This window comes from Podarcis muralis, chromosome 2, assembly GCF_964188315.1.
Source record: "Podarcis muralis chromosome 2, rPodMur119.hap1.1, whole genome shotgun sequence".
Classification (NCBI taxonomy): domain Eukaryota; kingdom Metazoa; phylum Chordata; class Lepidosauria; order Squamata; family Lacertidae; genus Podarcis; species Podarcis muralis.
The window spans coordinates 81,381,561-81,407,053 of record NC_135656.1 but is presented as its reverse complement, the minus strand read 5'-3'; the positions used below and the strand labels follow the sequence as shown (position 1 = coordinate 81,407,053).

General features: G+C 41.8%; 1 protein-coding gene and 1 long non-coding RNA gene across 8 annotated transcripts in view; one reads left to right on the top strand and one right to left on the bottom strand.

The window, feature by feature from the left end:
• ERC2 (ELKS/RAB6-interacting/CAST family member 2) overlaps nt 1–21,415 on the top strand; it is a 514,390-nt gene extending 492,975 nt beyond the window's left edge. For all 7 annotated transcript variants that reach the window (XM_077924934.1, XM_077924929.1, XM_077924927.1 and 4 more), the window contains one exon: nt 18,038–21,415. The gene's annotated coding sequence lies outside the window, so the exon portion shown is untranslated. The remainder of the gene's footprint in view (nt 1–18,037) is intronic.
• Nucleotides 21,416–22,463: 1,048 nt separating this feature from the next.
• On the bottom strand, nt 22,464–25,143 carry LOC114591693 (uncharacterized). The gene is made up of 2 exons (XR_003705323.2): nt 24,532–25,143; nt 22,464–22,689 (listed from the first exon to the last, which is right to left on the bottom strand). It is a non-coding gene; the product is annotated as an uncharacterized LOC114591693 (long non-coding RNA).
• Nucleotides 25,144–25,493: the final 350 nt, after the last annotated feature.

Below are 25,493 nucleotides of genomic sequence, written 5' to 3'. Positions count from 1 at the left end.
CTGGCAGAGCCAGTAAAGTGAATTGGCCCAAACGGTTCTATTTGAGAGCCAGTGTGGTGTAGTGGTTAAGAGCGGTAGTCTCGTAAACTGGGGAACCAGGTTCGCGTCTCTGCTCCGCCACCTGCAGCTGCTGGGTGACCTTGGGCCAGTCACACTTCTTTGAAGTCTCTCAGCCCCACTCACCTCCCAGAGTGTTTGTTGTGGAGGAGGAAGGGAAAGGATATTGTTAGCCGCTTTGAGACTCCTTCGGGTAGTGATAAAGCGGGATATCAAATCCAAACTCTTCTTCTTCTTCTTCTATCCAATGCTAGACTCATTGAATTTGATGGACATGACTAACTTACGGTCATTAATTTCAGTGGATCTACTCTGGGTAGGATTTTGTTGGATACAACTCAAACGAATGTATTCAGCTGAGTCTTCTTCAGAATAGATCCATTTAAATCAATGGACTGGAAGTTAATCATGACCATTAATTGCAATAAGTTTACTTTGAGTAGGACTAGCATTGGATACAACCCAAAGGGCTGATTCTTTGCTTTAGGCTAGGGCTACTCGGGGGTTGGAGGAAGTGTGTGACATGCATTGACATATACCCAGGTATTTGTAGTGATGGTGGAAAGGAAAGCTTGGGGGGGGAGGAAAAATCAGTTGTATTACAAATACTGTAACATAGGCAGTACTGGGGGAGCGGGGGCAGGCATACATTTGTCGCCTCCTCAAACAAGTACTTTACCCCCTCCATCCCCATTACTGGACCCCTGTGGTTACTTGAAGGAAAAGCATTTTTTACATCCCCCTTCCATTTTACCCAAACTTCTGAGCTTATAATTGCTGCGCCCCTTTACTGCCCAGTTCTGCAGGACAATCATGCCAAGATATAGCTGCATGCAACAGAATTATTATTAATAATAATAATTTATTAATCGTCTTTTAACCACCATCTTAAGGTGATTTGCACCTTAATAAGATAATTAAAAACAGTTTAAAACACAAATACAACAAATGCATTTAAAACTGGCATTCTGCTTCCTGGCAGAACCAACCAGGCACATTCTGGTAAGTGGAATAATGCTCCTACACACAAACACAATGCTCACCTGGGCAGCTCTCTCTGCCTCATCAGGAAAGCCTGGGTCACACATTGAGTGCAACAGGCATGAGGCATTACAGAAAGGCTCTGTTGACATACACTTAAGATGACTGCATTTCAAAGAGCAGAGCCTAAGGAGGCAGGCGTCTCCAAAGGGTGCTGACAACAGTGAGGAAAGAGACCTGGGTGGTAATTCCTGCCTGTATACACGTGGCCTTTCTGATGCTCTTAATTTCTCTTCTTGGGTTGGGTCCTAGTAAAGCCCACATTTCAAGGGCTTCAGGTGCCTGTTTAAATGGGAATAAATGCAACTAGGGACTGTAGCGTTATGTCTTGTGGAGCTTTTTTGCAGCCCATTCCTCAAAGCACTTGCCCTGGCACAATTCCCCCTGAAATTTTACCTTGTACATTCTGCACTATTCTATGTTACCTCTAGTCATTTTATATGATTCGTTTTTCCGAAAAAGGGAAATCATAACATCTTTGCTCTCTGTTTAGCCAAAACAAGCTGTTCAAGAATGTAAAATATACCATTTTATTGGCACTGGCTTAGCAGTGAGTCAGTAGACTACTTTGGGGGGGGGGACCCTACAACTAAAATTGGATTCTAAGCTTCAAAAATTTATGACAATTGCTCCTTCTTGTGGCTTGACTGTTGACATATAATTAATTTGGGATTTTGTCTTAAGGTTTCCTGTCTAGGTTTGTACCTGTCACAAAAATATCCTTGAAAGTTTATCTAACAGCTGGAGCACTGAGAAAGTCTATTGAAATGTAGCAAAGCAGACTAATGTTTGAGGCAGAAGGAAGTGTTCATAGCATGATGGAATTAAGGTGCAGAAAGAATATAACTTTCAGCTTACATCTAGGACCTTGGGCCAATGGCCGTTTTGTATCAGTAATTTGGAGGAGATTTTATCAGATTTATTGGCCTGCTGAAACTGAAAAGTACTTACTAATAGTAAGTACTATTAGTGTGAAGCTACCAGCTGCTAATGACAGTGGTTTTAAGAGTGTTGATATACCACCATTTGTATTTGGATAGCCATTAATCTTATACCCTACGTGAATGGTTCTCAGACTTTTTTCACTGGGCCACACTTTCATAATAAATATTTGCTCACACCACACCAATTGTTTCATTAATAAGAAATACATTGGAAAATACAATTCAGATTGTCCCCATCACTTTATGTTTTTGCTTTCATTATGAAAAGATATCTATCCATATTCTGTAAATAAATAAATAAATAAATGATACTACAGTATACTGCACTGAAATGGTTAGATGTTTCTTTGATTATTTGTGAACCTTCCTGCCACACTTGGCATCCTCTCCAGCCACACTGGTGTGGCGTTCCATACCCTTTAATATCTCTACGAAGCTGCCGAGTGGAGTCATACAGAGATGTGGAGTGTGTTGTGATCAATATGCTAATGACATGCAACTAAATTTCTCCTTTACATCTATAAGTGTGGCAGAGGATGTGCTGTATCAGTGTCTGACTGCAGCAATGGAGTGGATGAGGGCAGAAAAACTGAAGCTCAATCCACTGGTGCACAGTTAAGGGGCATAGCTGAGTGAAGTTCAACCTGTTCTGGAAGGGGTTGCATTCCCCCTAAAGGAACAGGTATGCAACTTGGGGATACTCCTGAACCCATTGCTGTCACTGGAGACACAAATGGCCTCGGTGATTCAGAGTGCCTTCCATCCGACCCTATCTGGACAGGAACAACCTAGTTTCTTTCCATTGTCTGTGCTCTGGAGAGCTCTAGGTTAGATTATTATGCCTTTGAAATCAGTTCAGAAACTGCAGCTGTAATGCAGAATTCAGTGGCCAGATTATTGATTAGGACCAGAACCACTGAGCACTTTGCATTGATTCTGACCTACTGCACAATTAGTTTCTGGACTCAGTTGAAAGTGCTACTTTTGACCTGTAAAGCCTTGTGTGTCTCAGAACCTCAGTATCTCAGGCACCACCTCTCCTTATGTAAACCAGCCCAGGCTCTGCAATCTTCATCAGCAACCCATCTCCATCTGCCACATCCCAGGAAGGTGGGGAGGGTGGCTGCACAAGACCAGGCTTTTTCAGTGCTCCCCTCTCCTCATGTGAAATGCTCTCCTGGCACCAGCCTTGCCCATTTTTAGGTATCAGGATAGGGTGTTTTTATTTATCCAGGCTTTAGATGGTTATGTTAGCCACCACTATGGTGCTCATCTTTTAGTGAGGTTGTGTAGGACTTTTCGTCCTTATTGGATATTTGGGTGAACATCTTAGGGATTTTGTATTGTACATTGTTTTTCTTTTCTTAGTCACTTTTTTTTAAAAAAAAGTCTCAAACAAATTCAACCCATAATATAATAATACTACTAGTTTGGGAGAGGGCACAATCTCAGGTATATAGGATCTTGCAGGCTTTAAAGGTTACAACAAGCACCTTGCTTCTTAGATTAAGGTGGGATGAAGAATGGATTGTCTTGATCTTATCCCACCTATGCTATCTGTCAGGTGTATAGGTTCCTAGTACAGGTTGGCTAAGATCAGGGCAGTCTTCTCTGTTTTTCTCACCCTAAAGCAAACACCCATCCCACTTACTAATGTGCTATATACCCAGGTTGCTTCTTGTTTCCCAGAGATCTAGGGATACAATTCCAGAATTTATACACCTGACTTACACAGTCCTAATTACCCTGCATTCCGTGCATCCTTGTTATTTCCAGGAAGCAATTTGTAAAGAGGACCTAATGTGTGACTTGTCTTTTGCACTTACACCAGCAACAGCTGCAACATGGCACTAATTCCCAGTGTTGCCAAAATTTCAGAAATCAAGGGGAGAAGAGGTGGAGGAGGGAGCTGAAGAGGGAACAGGGTTTAGTGAGCAGACTGTGGCAGAAGGCAGTCCAGACTCACAGGAGAGGAGCAGGGCAGGAGACAGAGATGAGGCAGACTGCTGAAGAATCCAAGGAGTCTCCCCCTTCTGCTCTCCCCTGGTCACCAGAACACACACCAGTCTCACCACCAATCCCCTGGCACTGAGCCTTCTTCCCTGGGGGATTCCCCAACTGGTGCCTCCCACCACTCCTCTGCAACCAACCAGTCCAGGACACATGTTTGCATATAATGTATCCATGCAGATTCAGTAATGCAGTCCAGATATACAGGTATTCTCCATCTGAAGAAATTAAATTGGTGACTCTATCCCCTATCTCTTTTTCCATCTCACTTCTCTGGGTGACCTTAATTAATACAGATTCATTGGCTTTGGACCCTTAAGTTCTGCTTTCCCACTTACGTTTTTCCACGCCAGAAATAACAGACATTGTTCAGTGGCAGAGTGCTAGGTTCAATTTCTGGCATCTTTAGTTAAAGGTTCTCAGATAACAGGGCTGGGCAAGACCTCTGCCTGAGACCCACTTCCAGGTAGCGCAGACAATATTGGATGACATGGATTAGTGGTCTGGCTCAATAGGAAGCAATTCCATATAGTCATATGTATATGACTTTCTGTTCCTGGAACAACTTCCACCTGATATAATTATCCCAGTTCAACAATACGCTATTTCTTAGACCAGAAACAAGCTGTGTGCACACATTTCCTCATCTCCTTTATCCTCCCATTCCCATCTTCCTTCTCTCATGCATCTTAATTCAATATTCATGGGGTTTGTTAAACCACAGTATTGCATGGCATTGGAATCGGGAAGCTGTGGTTTAAGCAGTCCCTACAAACCAGAAGATCAAACCACAGTGTGATGCTGAGTTGATACTCTGGTTTGTAGGAATTCCTTAATCATAAGAAACTATGGTTTAGCAAACCTCAGAAGTATTAAATTGAGGTGCAAGAGAGAAAAGATGGAGGCATGTATGTCTGACTGTTACCCTGGGATCATGACATCTAAACCTGGGTTGGAGAACCTGTGGGCCTCTGGATGCTACTGGGATACAACTTGCATCATTCCTAACTGCACACTGGCTAAGGTGGAAGATGGAATCCAAAAACATCTAGAGGCCCACGGGTACTGAGCCCCTCGGTCAAGCAAACTTTCTCTCCTGCTTAAGAACCTTCTTCTAACCACTTTCCTGGACCACAGTGACCTCACTTTTCCTGTGACGTCTGCTACAAGTTAATATTCCTCAGCTTAATCCTTCCTTTTCCATTTTGTTTGTTCCACGATCATAGTGCTAAGAATGTACTGTTTTAAAAAATTAATGCATGCTGCGTTTGTAATGTTACTGGTTGTTTAAATATGATTTCTTTTTCCTTTGAGGAGCAAAATCTGCATGGTTTCAGTCCGCAGGCCACTTTCTCAGGTTGTTGCATTGACTATCATCAGTTAGTCTGAGGTTGAATACAAATTCCCAGTGAACCACATTGATGCTGATTTGGCTAGCCAATAAATCAAACAATGGTGATAGTGAGAGTGTGAGTTGTTTCTGAAGCCAAAATGGCAGTAGAACAGCAGCAGGAGCAGGAAGAAGGAATGATAGTAGTGAAAGAAAATGGGAACAGGGTACTGCAGGACTAGGAAGCTGAAGAGAGAGAGAACAAGCACCAAGGTTCAAGAGCGGTGAAATTGTGATTTAGGGAAAGGAAGAATACATATGGGGCAGGTGGACTTAAGAACGCCTGAGCTGATGCTTTTGAAGTGGGTTTGAAGAACAGGGTTGTGACATGTAAGAGGTTCTTGTGGCCAAAGATGTCTTTGAGGCAGGCAGGCAGGCACTCTGTTGGCTGTCACTGGCAGCCTTTGCATAACCAAATTGGACGGTGGCTCCTTCAGGTGTCTGGTTCTCAAGAGTTTACAAAAACCGGGACAAAATGCTAGGGTATATCTGTTTTTAATGCAAGGAATCCTCCCTGTTTTTAGGAACTTGTGGTTACCCTAATTGGCAGGTAAGAGAAACCTCACACCACTCCCAAGTTGCGTGATCCCTATGGAGGCTGGAAATAAGCATTTTCAAGTCAGCATAGCGAGGCCAGTGTCTGCCTTAACTGACAGGCTGTTTCTTATTTTAAAAGGGGAACACAATCTAGATTAGATTATTTCCTTTGTGAGTCCAGTTCATTGTTTTACTGCTCCTTTCACCTATTCTGAAATGCGTGCCTCTCCAAAGTCATCTATTTTGTACATATCTTTACAAAATCCTCTTTTGCTGAGCAATGTAGATTTGATCAATGCACTAGCCAATGAATGGGGTTGATCATATATGGGATCTGAGTGGGTTCGTGCCTCCTGTCTTTGTTTTCCTACACCTCTATGATCGCTTAACCTTCTGAGCTTATTTTGTAGGCCATAAAAGGGAAACTATCCCTTAACTGCTGTTCTCCTTTTTTATTTATTAAACACACAGCAGGCATCACATTGAAACTGCCGTGCAAAAAAGAAAGAAAGATATCGATTCTGCCCCTCCCCGTCTGCCAAACATAATTTGAGAATTAAGTCTGCCTCCTTGACAATTGCAACTGCATTTGTGATCTGTTACTGCTGCCTTGTTTCATTCCGCTCTTGCCCAGTATTGAGAAGTAAAACAGAAACACATTGAGCTCACGTCGCACGCTGTTGCCACACTGCTGCTCTAATGGGCTTACTGACCACAACCTACGGGGGCCAGAATGTGTCAACAGCAAAAGGGCCAACCTCAATCACTGCCTGTGCTTTTTTACTAAGTTGTTACATGTCTAATTCTTTGCAGCTTAGTGCTCCTGCTGCTCTGGCTGCTCCTGTCCAAAGCTCACATCTTGCAGCAGCCTTTCCTACCCCCTGTTGTGCCACAAAGGTCCCAGCAGGAAGTCTTTCAGTGGAGCAGACAAGCCACAGTCTAGAGCAAATAGGGCATCACAATTTCCTAATAAGATGACTTACCAGATTGCAGCCAGAGTGGGGTGGGGTGACTCCGTACAGTTTTCGTTTAACCACTTCCCTCCTCAAGCCCCAGGATTTCAACTTGTGTCGAAACCCTAAATCCAGCCCAAATCAAAGGGCATTTTATTCCTTCACAAAGTGTTGCCTCCTTAGCTTTGGCTGTCATAAAGCCCCATCTAGTCCTTTGCCAATCAATTAAATCTAGTAGTGACTGTCATCACTCCCTCCATCGTAGGCTCCTTGGTGTCAAAGGGGATGAACTCTACTTAGAGTGGGGTGGGATGCGGAGAGGAAGTTCATTACTTACGATTGCCTGCTCAGGGCATTGATTCTGCTTACGGAATGCCAGCGCCGAAGTGGTTAAATGACTTGAACATGGCTTGGTTTCCTGCCTGCACTTGTAGTGGCCTAAGGCGGTGCCTGCTGTTTAGGAGTGAAAGAGAGCGCCTTGCCTCGTCCCAGGTGGCAGACAGGCAAACCATGTTATTAAGAAGCAGAGATCGCAAAACCTTGATCTTCACAAAAAAAGGCCCCATAATTAGTCCCTAGCATGAGAATAAATGGCATTCCACATCAGCAAGGAAGGGAAAAAACAAGCCTCCTTCAGATTTCATTAAGTGATTGGTAATATTGACAGTTTTTAGGATCTCGCAGGGACCTCTTTGTTATTTGAGCCACTTCGGCTCCACACTTTCTCTTTCTACGGTACTTTAAAGTTTAGGGACATGTTCCAGGAACCTCACACTCTGGCTTTTAAGGGGAGATGTTGATGTCTTGATAAAGCAAGCCATATGGTCAAATGGAGCTGGGTAAATAAGCGCTTGTTTACACAGTGGGATCATCATCACTACCTTCTCTGAGCCTGATCCAAAGCTCAGCAAGCAGAAGCAACGCAGGACATTGCCTTTTGACAACCAAGGGATTTGAGGCAGGCTCATTCAGAACAATGTATTGATTCTGTAATGCCAGCTTCTGTTTTGCACTCAGGGGGGAAATGACATATTGAAAAATATGCATTAGGCCAGCTTACATTTCCACAATCTGTGTTTGGGGCTCTTGATATGCATATATAAATATATGAGACAGGGCAAATGTTGTTATGTGTGCGGTTGAGGAGCGGGAGTAGAATCTATCAAGTCATGTCCATTTTACAGATTTGATTTACAGCCATTCCCAGTAGGGACAGCATCCTGTCTAGGTAAGTCATCTAGCTTAGTCAAGAAATTGCTTGGTAACTTTCAAGGATACTCCTTCCCCCAAGGGTTTGATCCATTTCATTTTATGAATCTCCTGGGGCATCTACTGTTATTCCTAACTCAGATTAGTGATTCCAGCCTTTTCTTCTATTTTTTGGCAACCTGGGAAGTTCATCAGACCCACAAACTAATTCAGGCACCAGCTGCAATTTTGCCTTTAGATCCTTTGTGCAGATGAACATAATAGCACAATGTATTGGAAACAAAAATAACAAGATGTGATAGAGCGTGTCCATATTGCCTCGTTGGGTGTGTTTTGCTGTGAAAAGCCTTTAAGTACTGCAGCCACCTCTCCCTTAAGAGGAAATCGCGAATCCTAGGCTGCGAACACACTGTACCTTTCAAACAGCTTTGAAGCACACTCTTTTCCTCAGAGAGTTCTGGGCACTGTAGTTTACCCCTCACTGAGTTACAATTCTCTGACACCCTTAACAAACTACAGTGCCCAGAATGCTTTGAGGGAAAGAATGAACTCTGAACGTGCTTTAAAGGTATAGTGTCGTAAGCATGATCTCTGTCTTTTATCTGTTTTCGTATATAGGCTTTGAAAATTTCCTACCAATTTGCACACACCAGAAGCCTTATCTGGGGATTCTTTGCCCTGCATGATTATGATCCCATGAGAGGAAGGTTGGGAGTTTTCTCCCTGGCCCTGCCCGCTTTATTGCATCCCTGACAGTGTTTCCAGAGCTCTCCACTTCTGCAGTGGCAAACCCACTCTATTCATGTAAGCTCCCTACATACTTTGGAACCCTGAAAGACCAGAGTTCTAAACTGTGTGGACAGCCTTCATGAGTTGAAAAGCCTCCCCACTGCAGAAGTAGACTCTTGAACACATGGATGACTGCAAGAGCATCATATGCAGTGCAACATAAGGAGTGTGGCCAGGAAATGCGACCCCCCCAAAAAAAACCTTTGCATTTACTGAATTGTTTTCACTAGAATCATATGAAGTAAATCCCCACTGTTCACATTTAACAAACAGTAAGTAAAGAAAAGTTGACTTGCTCAAGTCTGCTAAGCAGTCTTGTCTCCATTGAACCTCAGTTGCACTTTAATTCTACAATGGCCTATGCTTTCTTGTGATACTCTTTGAAATGACGTGCACTAGTAAACAAAATATTTCTATTACTGTATAATAATTTAAGAACAATGTTTTCTTTCTATAGTACATAAGTTTTAAAGCTGCCCCTTTTGAGTACAGATTGGTAATGCTGATGTACTATACATTTCCAAATACTGATGGAATTTATTTCATTTGTTTTTATTTGATGCGTGCCTAAATTACCAAGCCTGTGTTGCTTTCTGGATTTAGCATTTTCTGGATAGAGCATGCCAAGCTTTGTGTACAATTCAAATGAAGAGATTTCCTTCACTTTTACTTAAACCTGTGAATTTTTATTGATCTGAGATGTAAAAAACAGGACACCCAAACTTTGGTTGATTTACTAGGTCTAAACAATAAAGACTAACATCAGTTTTGACAACAAACAAAACCAGTTTCTGTTCTATTGGTTATGTTTAAAAGATTTCAGTTTCAAACCAAACAGAACTTGTGGTTATTCTGTCAGATATTTATATAGCCACGGGGGCGCCATAGTCATGCACCGCATACATCATTGTATTTTTAAAATGTACTTAATGAACATTTTTTTTTCCTCTTCTGGTAACTACTTCATTGCCTTAAATGAATGCATTCCATTAGAATTTGTAACAAATGAGTACTTTGTGTTTGCATTAATGCCAAACACGTTTAACAAATTTTTAACAAGGAACCCTGGCAAGAAGCCAAACTCCTAGAGGGACACTGAAGGAATGCTATAAATTTAAACTGGATTTTACCTTTTCACTTAACTCAGCAAGTGTCTTAGGTGTCTTGGCATCTTGGTATTTGCTGCTTTTCCATTTTGAGTTAGCTGAAATTTTGTATTTTGGGGGGGGGGGCAGGTCAGAATTCTTTTTCCATAGCTAGTTCTGTTTGCTGGATACTTTTTAACACACATGCAACTTGAAGAGGAATCCTTGGTTATTAAATCGGAACTTTGATTAAATGTTGTGCTTGCGTGGTTTTTGCACTTACGAAACTATGATTTTGAGCAAACTTCATTCACAATGGGAAACCTCTGTATGTTGGGACCAAGGTTGCTTTAAGTCACGTCAGATCATACACTGCCATTAGGGGAAAAAATCACAGTTTAGATTTATGCAGAAAGCAAACCCAGTAATGGTTTTCGAAAACCTCCTGACGCTGTGTCTTGTGTTCACAGCTGGGTTGCAAATTTCTGATGATGTTTGCAACTGCAGTCTTACCCTCAGCTGCTCCGAAGTGATGATGACATTGTTGGCTGGAATGGTGGGACTCTGGAACGCCATCCCATCCACAGGGTCATGTCTTAAGTAGTCCCACGGGAATCAGGTATGCTGCAATGTGGGCTGGTGCTGTGAAGTTAATAGGTAGTTTCCAAACCCCTTGGCTACTTTGCAGAGAATGCTTCACAGAGAATTTCCAACATGCTGGGTTGCCACACCGCGTTTTATAGGGAAGCGGGGAAAGGAAGCACAGAGGCTACTAGGCCACATGCAAGGAATCCTTGCAACAGTGGGAGGGTGGTTAACAAAGTGGCGGCCGGATTCCAGGCGTGTAGTGGGTGACCTGAAGCTGCCTGTTGGGATCGGAGGAGCAAGGCTCTTCAGAAGCTGGGAGACACAGACCACACTGTGAGGGGCCTGGTGGATGCAGCAGTGAGAATGGAATGCGAAGGGGGGACCAATAGCACCCACCAATCACAGTGCTGCGTAGGAAGAGAGCAAAGAGGCATCAGATAACTCTGGGTCAAATTTGGGGGACAATCTGATACAGGGAGTGGTGGTGCCCTTCAGCATAGGGATGGGGGAAGATGGTGGCTTTCCAGAAATATACTGGAGCGGGGTAGGAAAGAAAGAGGATAATGGTGGTGATAATTATAATAAAAATGAACCACCTGTTCATTCCTTTCCCTTCTTTGGGCTTTCAGACACAGGTTATGTACATATGCATACACAAACAGGACCAAACAAGGTCGATGTTGTTATTATTTTTTATAAACAGCTCTTTTTCCCAATAGCAGTTTTGCACAAAACAACTAAAGAAGAAGAAGAAGAAGAAGAAGAAGAAGAAGAAGAAGAAGAAGAAGAAGAAGAAGAAGAAGAAGAAGAAGAAGATTTGTGCATGCCTCTTGTGCTGGGCTTCCTACCCCAAGAAGTGAGGCGGCCTCCTAGAAAGCTGGCCTATCCGCTCTGCGTGGAGTGCTCACTGTGGAGCAACCCCTCTCTCACAGTAGATCACTTTTATGGGGAGAAAAATCTGCAGCCTGCCAAGGAGTGTCTTGCCGTCACAAAGAACAGCTAGACAGAAGGAGGCATAGGTGCCTCCGATCTCTAGACCCTTCCTCCAGTGCTGAAAGTTGTGGCTCTGAGAAGGTTGCTCTCAGCAATGGTTAGACAGTAGAAAGCAGCCAAGGAAATGTCACCAGACACGTAAAGAGCTGCCCCCAAACACTTGAAGCTAAAGTGTGCTTCAGTGTGTCCACAGCTGGGCAAAGTGTGAAGACTTGTAGGATTTCGCCCCAGGTTGGTTTATGTATGGATCAGCAGCTTGCAGATCCAGAGGCAAAAAAGTGCAGATGAGAGAATGTCATGTACCGTAGATGCTGGGGAAATCCCGCAAGCATGAGGAGCTCCAAATCCACACTGAACTGCCATGTGGAAATGCCCTAAATCATGCTTAGCAATCAGCGCATTAATCCTTTCAAATATTGTCTGCTAATAATAGGGGGATATAAGAATTAGCAGATGGGGATGAAACCCTTTCAGGCAAGAGTAAGCTGTTGTTCTTGTGTCATCATATTCTTATGCCAGGGAAAATGCAGAACACAAACTCAATGATTTTACACTCCAGGCAAAATAATTAATGTGCTTTTTTCAGTAAAGAGAGCTGACAGCAAATTCAGGTGACACATTTAAAGATATCAAGACAAAATGACAATGAAGTAACCTACTAATGTATGAATGCTAGTTGTATGGTCCCAGTGCTTAATTAGATATCAATTTCCCAGTAATAAAACTGTTGTTTATATTGATAAAATCATTTATAGGCCAGCTTTTGGGACATATATCACCCACGGTGACTCTCAGTGTCATAAATTCAAAATAAATATAATGATATGAAATAATCACAATTAGTAGCATAGTAATTTTTTTTAAAGACCAGTTAGAAGACTTAAAACAAAGACTTATAGAACAATTGAGCAGAACTATGCTTTAAACTAACTTTAAAATTATTACTTACTTACTTACTTACTTACTTACTTACTGAATTGGTGAGTTGCTTTATCTTGCCCAGGGCCACTCAAAGCAACTTACAACCAAACAGACAGTCAGGTAACCAGCCCCCCACAAAGATACATTAATGCTAAGAGAAAAAGGAATACATTAAAAACATCCCGTCCACTTCAAAAAGGGCACAGATAGTTAAAGGCCAAAGGCCTTATTATAGAGGAAAGTTTTTGCCTTGCACCTAAAGATGTACTGAATAATGAGGGCGCCAGGCGAGCCTCCCTGGGGAGAGCATTCCACAAATGTGGTTTATGATTCTGGCTTGTTCCAAAGCTGGTAACCATAGTTTCCCAGTACATATGAAATGGGAAACTGTGGTTAATTAGAGACTTCCTGGTTTAATCCCAGGGCACTGAGAAGGGAGGAGTGAAGGAGCTGCAGGCACGGACAAAAGGATCATTCATTTCTTGGTTTATTAAATTCAGTCTTGACTGCCCAAATGCAGAAATCTCTCCCCTACCCCCTACCCCCTACCCCAGTCTTTCACTTACTTCCACGTCAGTTGTTTGCCTTCTATGTGGGCCCCATGTGTAATATGTCAGAAGAGGACACTTTAGAATTTTGTTAATGAGTTTCTCTTGCCGCAAACATTTGGAAAGCATCTGGAACAGAATGGACATTAACCCAGATGTCAAAAATAGCCTACATTTTACTACCGTTATTAAACAGCTTCCCCTTTCACCCGTTTGTGTTTACCCTATCCCTCTGCTTCCTTCTGCAAATCACTCTGGAAAGGAAAGGGATGGAGGTACCAAGTGGGTTTGTCAGGCGGCAGGTGTCTTTATTCCAAAGAAAAACAATCTGAAGAACAGTCGCAAACTATAGGACCCTTTTGCATCCTTCTGTTCCCAACATGCAATATTTACTCCGCAGTGCTGGTGCTGAGTGTCAGTTGCTTTCACCAAAGTCTCCTGAAGGTGTGCTGTGCTTTAGAACGGGGTCATTCTTTGTGCTTCTGCGTGGAAATCTGTTTTAGAGCCTCAGGTGTGCTCATGCACACAGGTTTGGGGCAACACAGGTATGGGGCCTAATCCAGAATTCCAGCCTATGGAAGAGTGCCATTGCCCCTACATAGAAATACAGTGCTGCCTCGCAAGACGAATTTAATTCGTTCCGCGAGTTTTGTCGTCTTGCGATTTTTTTCGTCTTGCGAAGCACGGTGTCGGGAAAGTTTTGGAAAAGCTTCAAAAATCACCAAAGTCTTTAAAAACCTCAAAAAAGGCTACCACACCGCGTTCTATGAGTTGCTCCTCGAAGTCAAGTCGCAACTGTATTAACGGTGTTAAGAAAAAGGAAACAAACTTGCAAGACGTTTCCGTCTTGCAAAGCAAGCCCATAGGGGAAATCGTCTTGTGAAGCAGCTCAAAAAACAAAAAACCCTTTCGTCTAGCGAGTTTTTTGTCTTGCGAGGCATTCGTCTTGCGAGGTACCACTGTATGTGGTCCTGGTGCTAGAAACCCTGAGCCCTGTCATACAGTCTTTCTCTGTACAGCCAGGGTGAGGAATCGATGACCCTTCAGATGGTGTGGACTCCCATCAGCCCTATCCAGCAATGGTGCAGTTTCTACAGCAATGTCATACAGGTTGTTAGGCTTCTAGTTGCACACTGAGGGCAACTAGAGAGAGAGGAGTACTGGCAGTGGTACCTTGTGAACGGATGTTTCCCTCAGAATGTGACCCTAAGTTACTTACTAGGAAAATAGGTTCCCCTGAAATCACTGTGTGAGTAGGTGCTTTGTTTATGACTGGAATGTGTCAGCGTTGTGTGTTCTGCATATACAGTAACCGGAGAGAATGATGCAAACTGCATTCAGTTCTAGCAGGTGTTGGAAAGCAAGATTCTTCTTCCTCCCTCTTGCACTTCTCCATTTCTCTTTTTGTAGAAATGTGTGCAATTTCTTGATGAGTGGATCAGCCGATAGAGAAGAGGTTCATTCAAGTATTTTTATATTGTTTGCTGAAGTCTGAAGGGGCAGCTAAATAACAAATCTGCCTTCTGCATTTTATTGCTCATCCTCGTTCCTTTATTTGAGCAGAATGTTTGTTTCAATAGCCTCAGTGAGTGTGAAGGGATGCTTCAGCTTGTAAAACATCAAAAACATTGGGAAATTGCAAACTTGTTTTATTCAGCTCCCAACCTGGTGCAAAGGGGGGGGGGAGGGGTCATAGATGGTTCTTATAGTTGGAACATGTGCTTCTTGTTAATTCACATGGGTGCTTCCTGTGTATATATATCTCTTGGAGTAATCCTTGGTGCCCAAAGAATGGGAACTATGTAGTTTGCAAAATGCAAAGTGTGCTTTGACTTACTTTTTTCATAAAAAGTTTGCAAAGGTTTTATGTGCCAGAACTAGTAACTTGATCTACTTCAGGAACTCCCAAACTTTCCAACTCTGTGGAAATCACTTCTTCTTGTGCCAGAGTTGGATCCGAACTTGTAATGAAGTCAATGGGAATCTCTCCATTAACATGAAAAGGTTTTGGATCAGGCCCCAACAGTGTTAAACTGTTTGCAGTTTTCATTTACTTCTCCAGTATAGATGATAAACCAATAATTCTGCTTGAGAATAACCTCAGCTAATTACTTAAAATTAGCTGATTACTTAAAATTAGCTTAAAAGTACATGTAATTCAAATACTGTTATTGTTGTTGTTGTTGTTGCAGCTGTTGTTTAATGTTTAATGTTTTAGTTTTGCAGGCTTTTACAGTTTTAACGGGATTGAATTAATGCAAAGGATTTAGATGTGCGAAGTATGAAATATTGGGACATATTGGTGGCAATTGCTTAGGATGTAGGGTTAGCACATTGAGTGCCAACAGGAGAGATAGGACTATACCACCTCCAAGTTTCTATGACTCTTGGCCTGGATGCATCGTCCCAAATAGTTTTGTTTCTGAGAATTCAGAAAATACTATTTACCTCATTCCATTTAAAACACACACACACACACACCAGGGCTAGCAACTTGAAAGGTTATACAGCGGTACCTCAGGTTACAAACGCTTCGGGTTACAAACACTTCGGGTTACAAACTCCGCTAACCTGGCAGTAGTACCTTGGGTTGAGAACTTTTCCCCAGGATGAGAACAGAAATTGCGCGGTGGCAGCGGGAGGCCCCATTAGTGAAAGCACGCCTCAGGTTAAGAACGGTTTCAGGTTAAGAACGGACCTCCAGAACAAATTAAGTTTGTAACCTGAAGTACCACTGTACATCATCTCTATATTATGTAACCCAATGTAAATTGTCCTTGTATGTTGTCACATGTGTATTTTTTAGGTCAAAGAAAAACTTTTAAAATAATCTTTTCAGACACATCATTTATTAAAAACTACAGACAGAAGCATGTTATGCTCAGTGTTGTACTATTCACAGACATATTGGAAATGCATTTTATAACAGCATACGGATACTGTTAGGTAATTCTATGGATAATGTCTGAACCGCAGACTTACTTATAACGTGCTAATAAACTGTGAAGCATTTATTTTATTTTTTTCCCTGTGTGATGGAAGGAAAAAAGCATTCTAAATAAGACTATTTCCAGTACTGAAGTAATGCATATTGTTTTTAGAATAAAGAGGGAAAGACTATACCTTGATTTTACACTTTGCTGCAGTTGGTTAGGATCCAGATTTCTAATTTATGTCACTTATCTTTGGGGAAAGGCGATGGAGTCTACAATAGTTATTGGCATACGTAGTACAATATAGAACCAAGGTGTCTTTGAAGCAGAAATGTGCTTTAAGTGTATGGTTTGTACACAGCCCTTGATAGAACTGTATCAATCTCTAAAGCTATATCTATAGATGTGGCCTCCATGGCCAAGAGCACAAGTCTTCAACTGTGCCTTTCATGGACAAGGATAGCTTAGCCACTGTGACTCATGCACTAACTGAGGCTATTTTAGTACCTTCTGTGTGGAGCTTCCCTTATGACTGGCTTGGAGGCTGCAGTTGGGGCAGAATATCATGACAGGTGATGAGTGGTGCCCCTTACACTGTCTTCACCCCTGTATTCAACTGGAGTTACAAATGTCTGCAGTTCTGGCTACTGATGCTTTACTACATCAGCTTTCCTACACCACTTTCAATTTGAATTTAGCCTGATCTTTTATTCCCCTTCCTTCCCTCTCCCTCCCCTTTTTATGATTACCCACTCTGGGATCCCACAGCTAATTCTCCCCTGGCCTCCTTGCTGGCCCAAATATGACTAATTTATCCAGCTAGCCCTGGTGATCATCTAATGTTTATTGGATGGATTTCCCCCTAAATTGATTTTAGAACTTTGAATTTATTGTTATTCACTCTTTTATACTGTATTTTATACTGTTTTTTGTTGTATCACAATTAAGTGTTTTAAATTTGTTGTTAGCTGCTCTGAGCCCAGTTTTCTGAACCAGGAAGGGCATGGTATAAATAAAATTATTATTATTATTATTATTATTATTATTATTATTATTATTATTATTATTTATTATTATTATTATTACATGGGCTGAATCCCAAGAATATTCGACAAGTAGAATGACTTCTGCTCATTCAATGCAGCTTCCTTTCCTCCTCCTCCGGGGTTGTAGGACCCCCCCCCCCCCAGAGCAGGGGTGTTGGTTTTTTGTTGTTGTTTTTTGAGGGGGTGTACAGGATATATTAGGGATGGCTGTATTAGGGATGCGGGTGGCGCTGTGGGTTAAACCACAGAGCCTAGGACTCGCCGATCAGAAGATCAGCGGTTCAAATCCCCACGACGGGGTGAGCTCCCGTTGCTCAGTCCCTGCTCCTGCCCACCTAGCAGTTCGAAAGCACGTCAAAGTGCAAGTAGATAAATAGGTACCGCTCCGGCGGGAAGGTAAACGGCGTTTTGCCAGAAGCGGCTTAGTCATACTGGCCACATGACCCGGAAGCTGTGCGCTGGCTCCCTCAGCCAATAAAGCGAGATGAGCGCCGCAACCCCAGGATCGGCCATGACTGGACCTAATGGTCAGGGGTCCCTTTACCTTACAGGCTGTATTGGGAGGAAGGAGAGGGAGAGTAAGTTCCATTGCATGAGTGAAAATCATACTGCTCATGCATTATTTTTGTTGGCTGCAACCCAGTACCCGAAACTTAGCCTTCCTACTGAGATAGCTCCAGTTTGCTGGTAGAAGGGATAATGTGACCCACTTCAGGTTCTTCATGAAAAAGCAGACTACCCCTCTATATGCATCTCCATTGCAGATAACTATAGATCAGGAGCCTCCACAGTTAGACTGGTGAAATATTCCTTTTGTTTAATCATCTACCCATCACCTTTCTCTAAAACTACTCAAGATGGCATCTGACCAAACAGAAACAATACAATAAAAAGTGAAATGAAAGTGTGGCTGCAGGAAGCCTTTGCTGACCTGAACTGGCTCCAGAAACTATGTGAGCTCACCATTTTGGATGGCTTCTTGTTTTGCTGCAGTTATCAAGAGGAGCTGGAGAAAGAAGCAAACGCAAGGCAGCACTGCAGGACAATGAGAGACGAGAGAGAAGAGGATGATTTGCTGCAGTGGGGATCTGAATGCAGTCGCCACTCTTGGAGCTCCACCCCCCAAAAGATCACAGAAGTGGGCAGGGCACATGAAGGTTGCCATCAAACAATAAGCTGCACAAACGGGTGTCCTTCTCCATTATTTCTTGTAATACGTTACGAAGTCAGATACTTTGGAAAACAATTAAGGGGACTTGATTGGGAATTAGAAGAACTTCATGTCCTTTAACGGGGTCGTATGAATTATTCCAGAAATTATTTTTTTTAAAGAAAACTGAGTTACCATCTGTTCTGAACATTACTAAATGAAGTTAATTAAAGTGGGATCTTTAATTTGACAGATTTGTATTAATTTTAATCTGTAGTTGAGGTTCCATTAGCTGCAGTATCGTTGTCTGCTGTTTCTGGTTAGTTTCTTCTAAAGTATCACTTCTAAAGCACTAGATTATTACAGGGACTAGCAAGCTGTTTCATAATGGTGTCGGCATTAGTCATACCCCCAGTAACGTGGGCTTTTCAGGGTAATAAAAACAAAGTCTTTGCCCTCCTCTGTTTCTTTACTGTTACTCAAGCCATTTTGATAATGCAACCAATATTAAGCTCTGGGCCAGGTTGGAAATGAAATCAATTTTTACTACTAATATCTGTTGGCGTATGAAAATATGGTGTGTGTCTCTGACAATGCATGGGGCATCTAACAGTGCAATCCTATACATATCTAGTCAGAAGTAAGTCCCATAGAGCTCGGTGGGGCTTACTCTCCCAGGTAACTGTGTAGGACTGCAGCCTAAAACGATTAGCAATTATTTGTATACAGTGGTTGATGTATGTCTGGAAGATAAAAGCTTGACGCAAGAATCTAGACTTGTATACGAGCGTCTATGAAGATGCATCAAACTTTTATCATCCAGATGCACAACAGTATTTAATATAAAAGCTGGGACTCTTGATTTTTTTTCTAATTCAAAAGAATGTTGTGATTATTAAATATATGCATTGGGTCTCCTTTACGGGAAGGGACCCTTCCTCATTGTTTTCTGAACAGGGAAACAATACGTACCATGGTTTATAATGTATTTTAGATGTTAAACAAAGAAGTATCGATGAATGAGTAGATAATTGAAAATTATCTCTGTCATCCAGCAAAATATAATAAATGTGAACATGTTAAAAACACATGCCAGGGGAATAGACAGGTGTGGGGGGGAGAGCCCTGGAGCTATTATGTGTAGTGACAGACTATTATTGATGTTGAACTATCTGCTGTTTCCCCAAAGTAAGGGTCTTCCCTTAGTGAGCATTTTCGTTCCATCTGGCATACGTGCTCATAACAAGAGCTCAGTCCTGTGACTGGCATATCTTTTTGTCAGTGAGAGGGGCACTTACAGGCTTGTAAGTGGATATTGACTTATCTGCACTTCTTAGAAGCAAACAACATGTGCAATCCACCAGACACCTTCTGTTATGAAACCTCCATTCATTTTAATAAGATGTGAGCTGGGCTTTGTTGAAATGAATGGATGTCGTGGAGCAGAAATGCTAGGTGGATTGGCCTTCCCCCATAAAATTAAACATGTGTGGCCTTAATTCTTGGTTCTTTCTTTCTTTCTTTCTTTCTTTCTTTCTTTCTTTCTTTCTTTCTTTCTTTCCTGCTGTGGAAAAAAACAGTTTTTGAACAGGATATTCATAAAATCTTGCACTTAATTTAGAAATATGTCATTATTTTTGAATGGTTGGTGCAATTAATCCTGATCATCCAGTATGAGCCATACATATGAACCCCCTGGAAATTATTATTTGCCTAGAAAAGAGTAATTTATTAGTTGGTTGCACCATCGTTCTCGATGAAATTGAAGAGCCAGTGAATGCAAGCAGAATTTCTGCTCAATGTTAATTCAATTCAATACATGGAATAATAAATTTGTATAAAATATGTATAGCATAGATTATCCATATTCATTTATATTTTAAAAGTTTGTCCTTTGACTTTCAATGGGGTTTTGAACCTTGGGTTTGTTTGTTTGTTTGTTTGTTTGTATGTTTGTTCATTTTAAAATGGAAAGCTCCTGGGAGTTTCTTTAGCACATATGACAAATGTTGCACTTGTGAACTTGGACAACAAAACGTGTTACTTTTGACAAAGTTGTTGTCCTAGTAAGGGATGGCTGTCTGGGCACAGTCCACTGGGATGTTCTTTTGCACAATCTCCATTGAACTGAAAGGAGGAAGACTAGGATATGAGCTGTTGCAGAGCTTCCATTCTTTCCAACGGGGCGTGTGCAAGAGGGCTTTGCGGAAGATTGTGCCTTCTGTGTCTCTTACAGTCAGGTCTTTACCTTAATTCTGCAACTGAATACTTGAAGTAGGAAATAAACTAGGGAAACATAGGGTCCTTAAAAACAAAACTGTATAGTTAGATATTTATATGTATGTGCCAATTTTGTCACAGATATTATTTTGGGGGCATTTTTGTTTTATTTTTGCTCCTTTCATGTTGCTAAGAGCATTGAACCTAACTTTTATCAAAGCCTAAGACTTAGCCTCTACAGAAGAAAATTTTGTCTAACATTGCTTTTTCCCATTTCACATGATATATACTATGATGTTTGGCAGGGGAATCTTTTCATACACTAAAATAGAATCTCGGGGTTTACAATAAACACTGTGATGTTGGGCAAACATTTTATTCGAGCAATGTTTGGTAGATTTCTTCCCCCTTGAAATGTAAAAAAGTCAAACAAGCCTTTTGGTTAACATTTAAGATGAGTATTATTTTACTGTGGGATCAAACTTGTATTGCACATTCTTTCATTTAAATGTACAGAATGAATTTTGTATTTAAATGAATTTTGTGTATCCAGTATGCACGTAAATGCACATTGACTTTCATTTGAAAGTGGGTTTCAATTTCCTTTTTAAACAGTGTTTATGAAAAGATTTCAGATGTGTCACAACCTATACCTGCATTTTCCTTTGGTGTAGAGTGATTGTTTGAATGTGATGTTCTGCAACAATGGGTCAGCATTCCCTATTTACCTTTGACCCTCATTTGATAGTGCTTCTTGTAATAATTTTCTCCAAGTGAGTGGCATGTTCTGGATTGTGATCTTGACATGTGATTAAGGACATTGATATGAAACTAAGGAATCCTTAGAAATTACCAGTGGGCATGTTTTAGAACAGTCATTGTAATTTTAATGTCTCGTAGAAGTGTAAAGTACCAAGGTATTTAGAATTCATAACATTGTTATCATGTGTATGAGAAGTGCTTGGTGTTGATCAGCTCGTTTATATTCATCAAATAAATCTGGTTTCTTTCTGAACAATGTGTTGTATCGTTCAATTTAAGAACTGAGTATGATGCAGCAATAGGGACCTGTGAGTGAAGTCTGATTTTGTGCATGGAAATGCTATCGTGAAGCATCAAGTCCTGCAAGGAGACAAAGCAAACATCTGTGTCCAATAATGGATCTGCATGCCTGGCATAGATCACAAGCATGACTGCAATGAACCTCAAATAGAAGGTGAGGTTCTTCAGTTTTGGAATACAACACTGTAGCTATATTCCCATCCACACTGTACCTTTAAAGCACTATCATACCACTTTAAACAGTCATGGTTGTCCCACCCCCCCACCCCCAAATGCTAGGAACTATTCTCTGCTTAGGGTGTTGAGAATTGTTACAAAATCCCCATTGCACTTACATTGCTACAAGTCCCAACACGGTTTAACAATCAATTGCTCTTCGTAGGGAACTCTGGGAATTATATCTCTCTGAGGAGAGAGACTTTCTCTTTTAGTAACAGTCAATAATTTATATGGTTTTGCAGCTCTTTTTAAGTTGGATTGTAAAGAGCTTTCTGCGTGGTTATCATACAGAAGGCCTTTTCGGTAGTCATGCCCGCCCGGTGGAACGCCCTCCTGTCGGATGTCAAGGAAATTAACAACTATCTGACTTTTAGAAGACCTGAAGGCAGCCCTGTATAGGGAAGTTTTTAATGTTTGATGTTACCGTGCTTAATTTGTTGGAAGCCCCTGAGAATAACTGGAGCAACCCAGTCAGATGGACAGAATTATTATTATTATTATTATTATTATTCCCAAAATCTGGCTTCTGGTGTGGAATCATTTCCTCCCACAAATTATTGAGACGTTCTCTCTCTCTCTCTCTCTCTCTCTCTCTCTCTCTGTGTGTGTGTGTGTGTGTGTTTGTGTGTAAGTAATGCTTGTCACCCTTATATTGTAAAGTAAGTCCAGCTAATGCATGGCTAACTTTTGCTAATGGTGTAGAAACCACTTTAGCGCTTCTCTAGCTGTTGGAGAATGTGGCATCCTACCTCCTATTTATGCACTTCCTCTTACTTACCTGAACCCTTAGAACCTCCATGTTTAGAAGCGGTCTACCTCTGAATAGCAGGTGATTGAAGGGGATGAATGAAGACTCCATGTCCTTCTTGTGTACTTCCCAGAAGCATCTGGAGAGCCACTTCTGGAAACAGGATACTGGGTTAAATGGACTCTTGGTCTGATGCAGCAAAGCTGCTCTTATGTGAAATCGCTTTCACTTGTTCTCCCACAATTCCTGGCAAAGAAAGAAGAATTTACAAGTCTTCCAAGAGGCAAATTGTGTAATGAGATTGAGCATATGTAGAAAATATATTGGTAGACTGCCACAGAACGCTCCTTTGGGCTGAAAAAAAGGCCAAACCAAAATAAATAAACAAACATGTGAAGTACAGAACAAAAAGGGAGTACATTTCATGGGTGGATAAATGGTTGGATAAATTAGTACCTCAGAGACACTGAGACAAGTGATAGAAATTAGTTCAATAGTCAGACAGCTTTCTGGTTTCAGGAACTGCAGCATTTTTAGTGTGAAATTGCAGCCATCCAACCATTTGTTAAGAAATGTGTTTATATGCTATCCATGAAGGTGATCTAAGGTCAATGTCTGTGATGCGTCAGTTTGGAACCTAGAAGCACTCGCTCCTCTGTCAGCTGTATCAAAGGGTCTTGTGAGAGAAATCTAACAACTTTGGATAAACACAATGCTGGGCAAAGAAGCCGTATGTCCAGCTGTTTAAAAAACTGCTCCAGGTCCCCACCCCAAAGAACTAAGTGGGCTCCAGATGTTCTGGCAGCTAACGGCCACAGCAGGTCTTCAGCCTCATGACACAATGATGAACAGTCATCCAACTCCAGATGGTGCCTCAGCCAATTAGGGGAAACAAGTATATGGAGATCATGAGGCTAGAGGCCTTTGGAATGCCCCAGGTTCACTCTGGATGGCCCCAAATTGCGCCTCTTGTAAATGTTTATAAACTAGTACGACAGCCTCTTGGACCAGGGCTCATGAAGTAGGTGACAGATCTGGACCTCATGGGAGAGAAAGCGGTTCCACCCACCACCGCCTCTGCCACCACTGCTGCCTCCTCCTCCTCCCTCTCCCCTTTCATCCCCTGTTTAGTCAGGGGTGGGGTACACAGTGCTCTCCAGGTGTTGTTTGACTCCTTGTCCCATCAGCCACAGCCAGCATGGCCCAATGTTCAAGGATGATGGAAGTGGAAGTCCAGCAATAGCTTTCTCTGTGTGGTCTATCATTGGAGGGGGGGACACCTCAAATTCCTATAGGCCACATATTTTTAATAAGAAAAGTAAATGACTGTGTTGTGTAGGAGAAATGATTGTCTACTACTGATTATCTATTAAGAGCAATGAGATCTGGTTTCACATCTCTTCTTAGCCCGGAAACTCATTGGGTCCCAGCCCCCCATTTTGCTGCATGCGACAAAGCAGCAAATGGCACCGTCCTCACCTGCAGTTCAAGGTTTAGCGTACCCAAGGCCTGTCACGTTATTTTGGTATCTGAAGCACCACCATTGCCTTACCTCTCTGGCCATAACAAATGCAACAATAATGAAATAACTAACCATTTGCTACCCTTCCATGTGGCTCAGCAGAAACTGCTTCAGGCAGCCTCCCCACTCTGCCCAGTGTTAGGGCTGGTTCCTGTAAGGAGTTTTCAGATCTGAGAGTGGGAGACTGGGAATCTGAGGGTGAATGTTAGAAAATGGAAGGGCTGGATCAGCCTATATTAAGCCTCACTCCAAAGTATGGGAGGGACATTTTTTTTCATATTTATTTCATAAAACGTATGTACTACTTGATTTTAAAAAGCTTCAAATCATCAGACTTGTGTTATTTGTCCTCACTGTTCTGAACTGAAGATTGCAAACAACAAGGGGATCAAGTCTATCATCATCATCATCATCATCATCAATGATTCACTTCCCATGAGGCATTCCAAAGTGATACACAAATACAATGAAAACACGTAAGAAACAGCTGCATATATAGGAAAACAGTTAAAGCAATTGGAGTGCCTGTGGCAGCAATTAGTTTTACTAAATAAAATAATTCATACCCATTTGTTCCACTGTTCACTTCTGGTCCATGTGCCATATTGTTTCCATATCTCCTGCCCCGCTAATTCCAGGTCAAAAGTCAGCGAGCTGAGCCTCAGAATCAGTTCAAAATCAGGGTGTCACTAGCCAATTATGCCATGGAAATACAAAGAAGACAGCGTGATTGTTAAATCGCAGGCCTTTCCAGATGACTGGCTCTTGGAGGATCTGTTTAAATTCTGACAGTGTTTCCCATGTCAGAATTATTCTCAGTCAAGTTAAACAACCAATTCCTCTATATCTGAAAGGTGAAGGCTGTAAATCTCCCCGGCGAACGTTGCCAAGGCAGAGAAGGAAAGACTTGCGTAACTACCACTTGTACTTCCTCAGAGAACACGAGCTCAAGTCTAAAGCAAGGAGGCTGGTCAATAAAACACTGTTGGGCTTTGAGGAGGGGGAGAGTGGAAATACAGGGGAAAGCCCTGCCCAGCTCATGTGATAAGAAACATGTTCCTGGTTAGAAAAACACAACGTGACGAATAGGCCTCCATTGGAGGCTCCATGGCAGGGCCAGTGAATTAAAGAAGGATGACTGCTCTTCCTTTAAAGACTGGGAAAGGTCAGAGTAATTTGTACCAATGTGACACGAGATTCTCCACTGTCTTTTTACTGTCTGCTTTATGGAACTAATTACGAATACACTATAGATTGGCATTGGTGTAAAACACGTGGGTGTTACAAATTCATAACGGGTGTGCGTATTCGCAACCTTATGTGGAATTGGTATTGCTTATTAACATTAATATGATACCACCCGATACAGTCATTAATTTAGAGTTAGCTGCTGAACTCTGTTCCTTCATAAGCAGCAGTCTGTCATGTTTATAACTAACAGCTGTAAAATTTGGTGCTCCTCCTCCTCTTTTATTATTATTATTATTTGACCTTTAAAAATAAGAGCGGAATGTACCAGGATATTTAT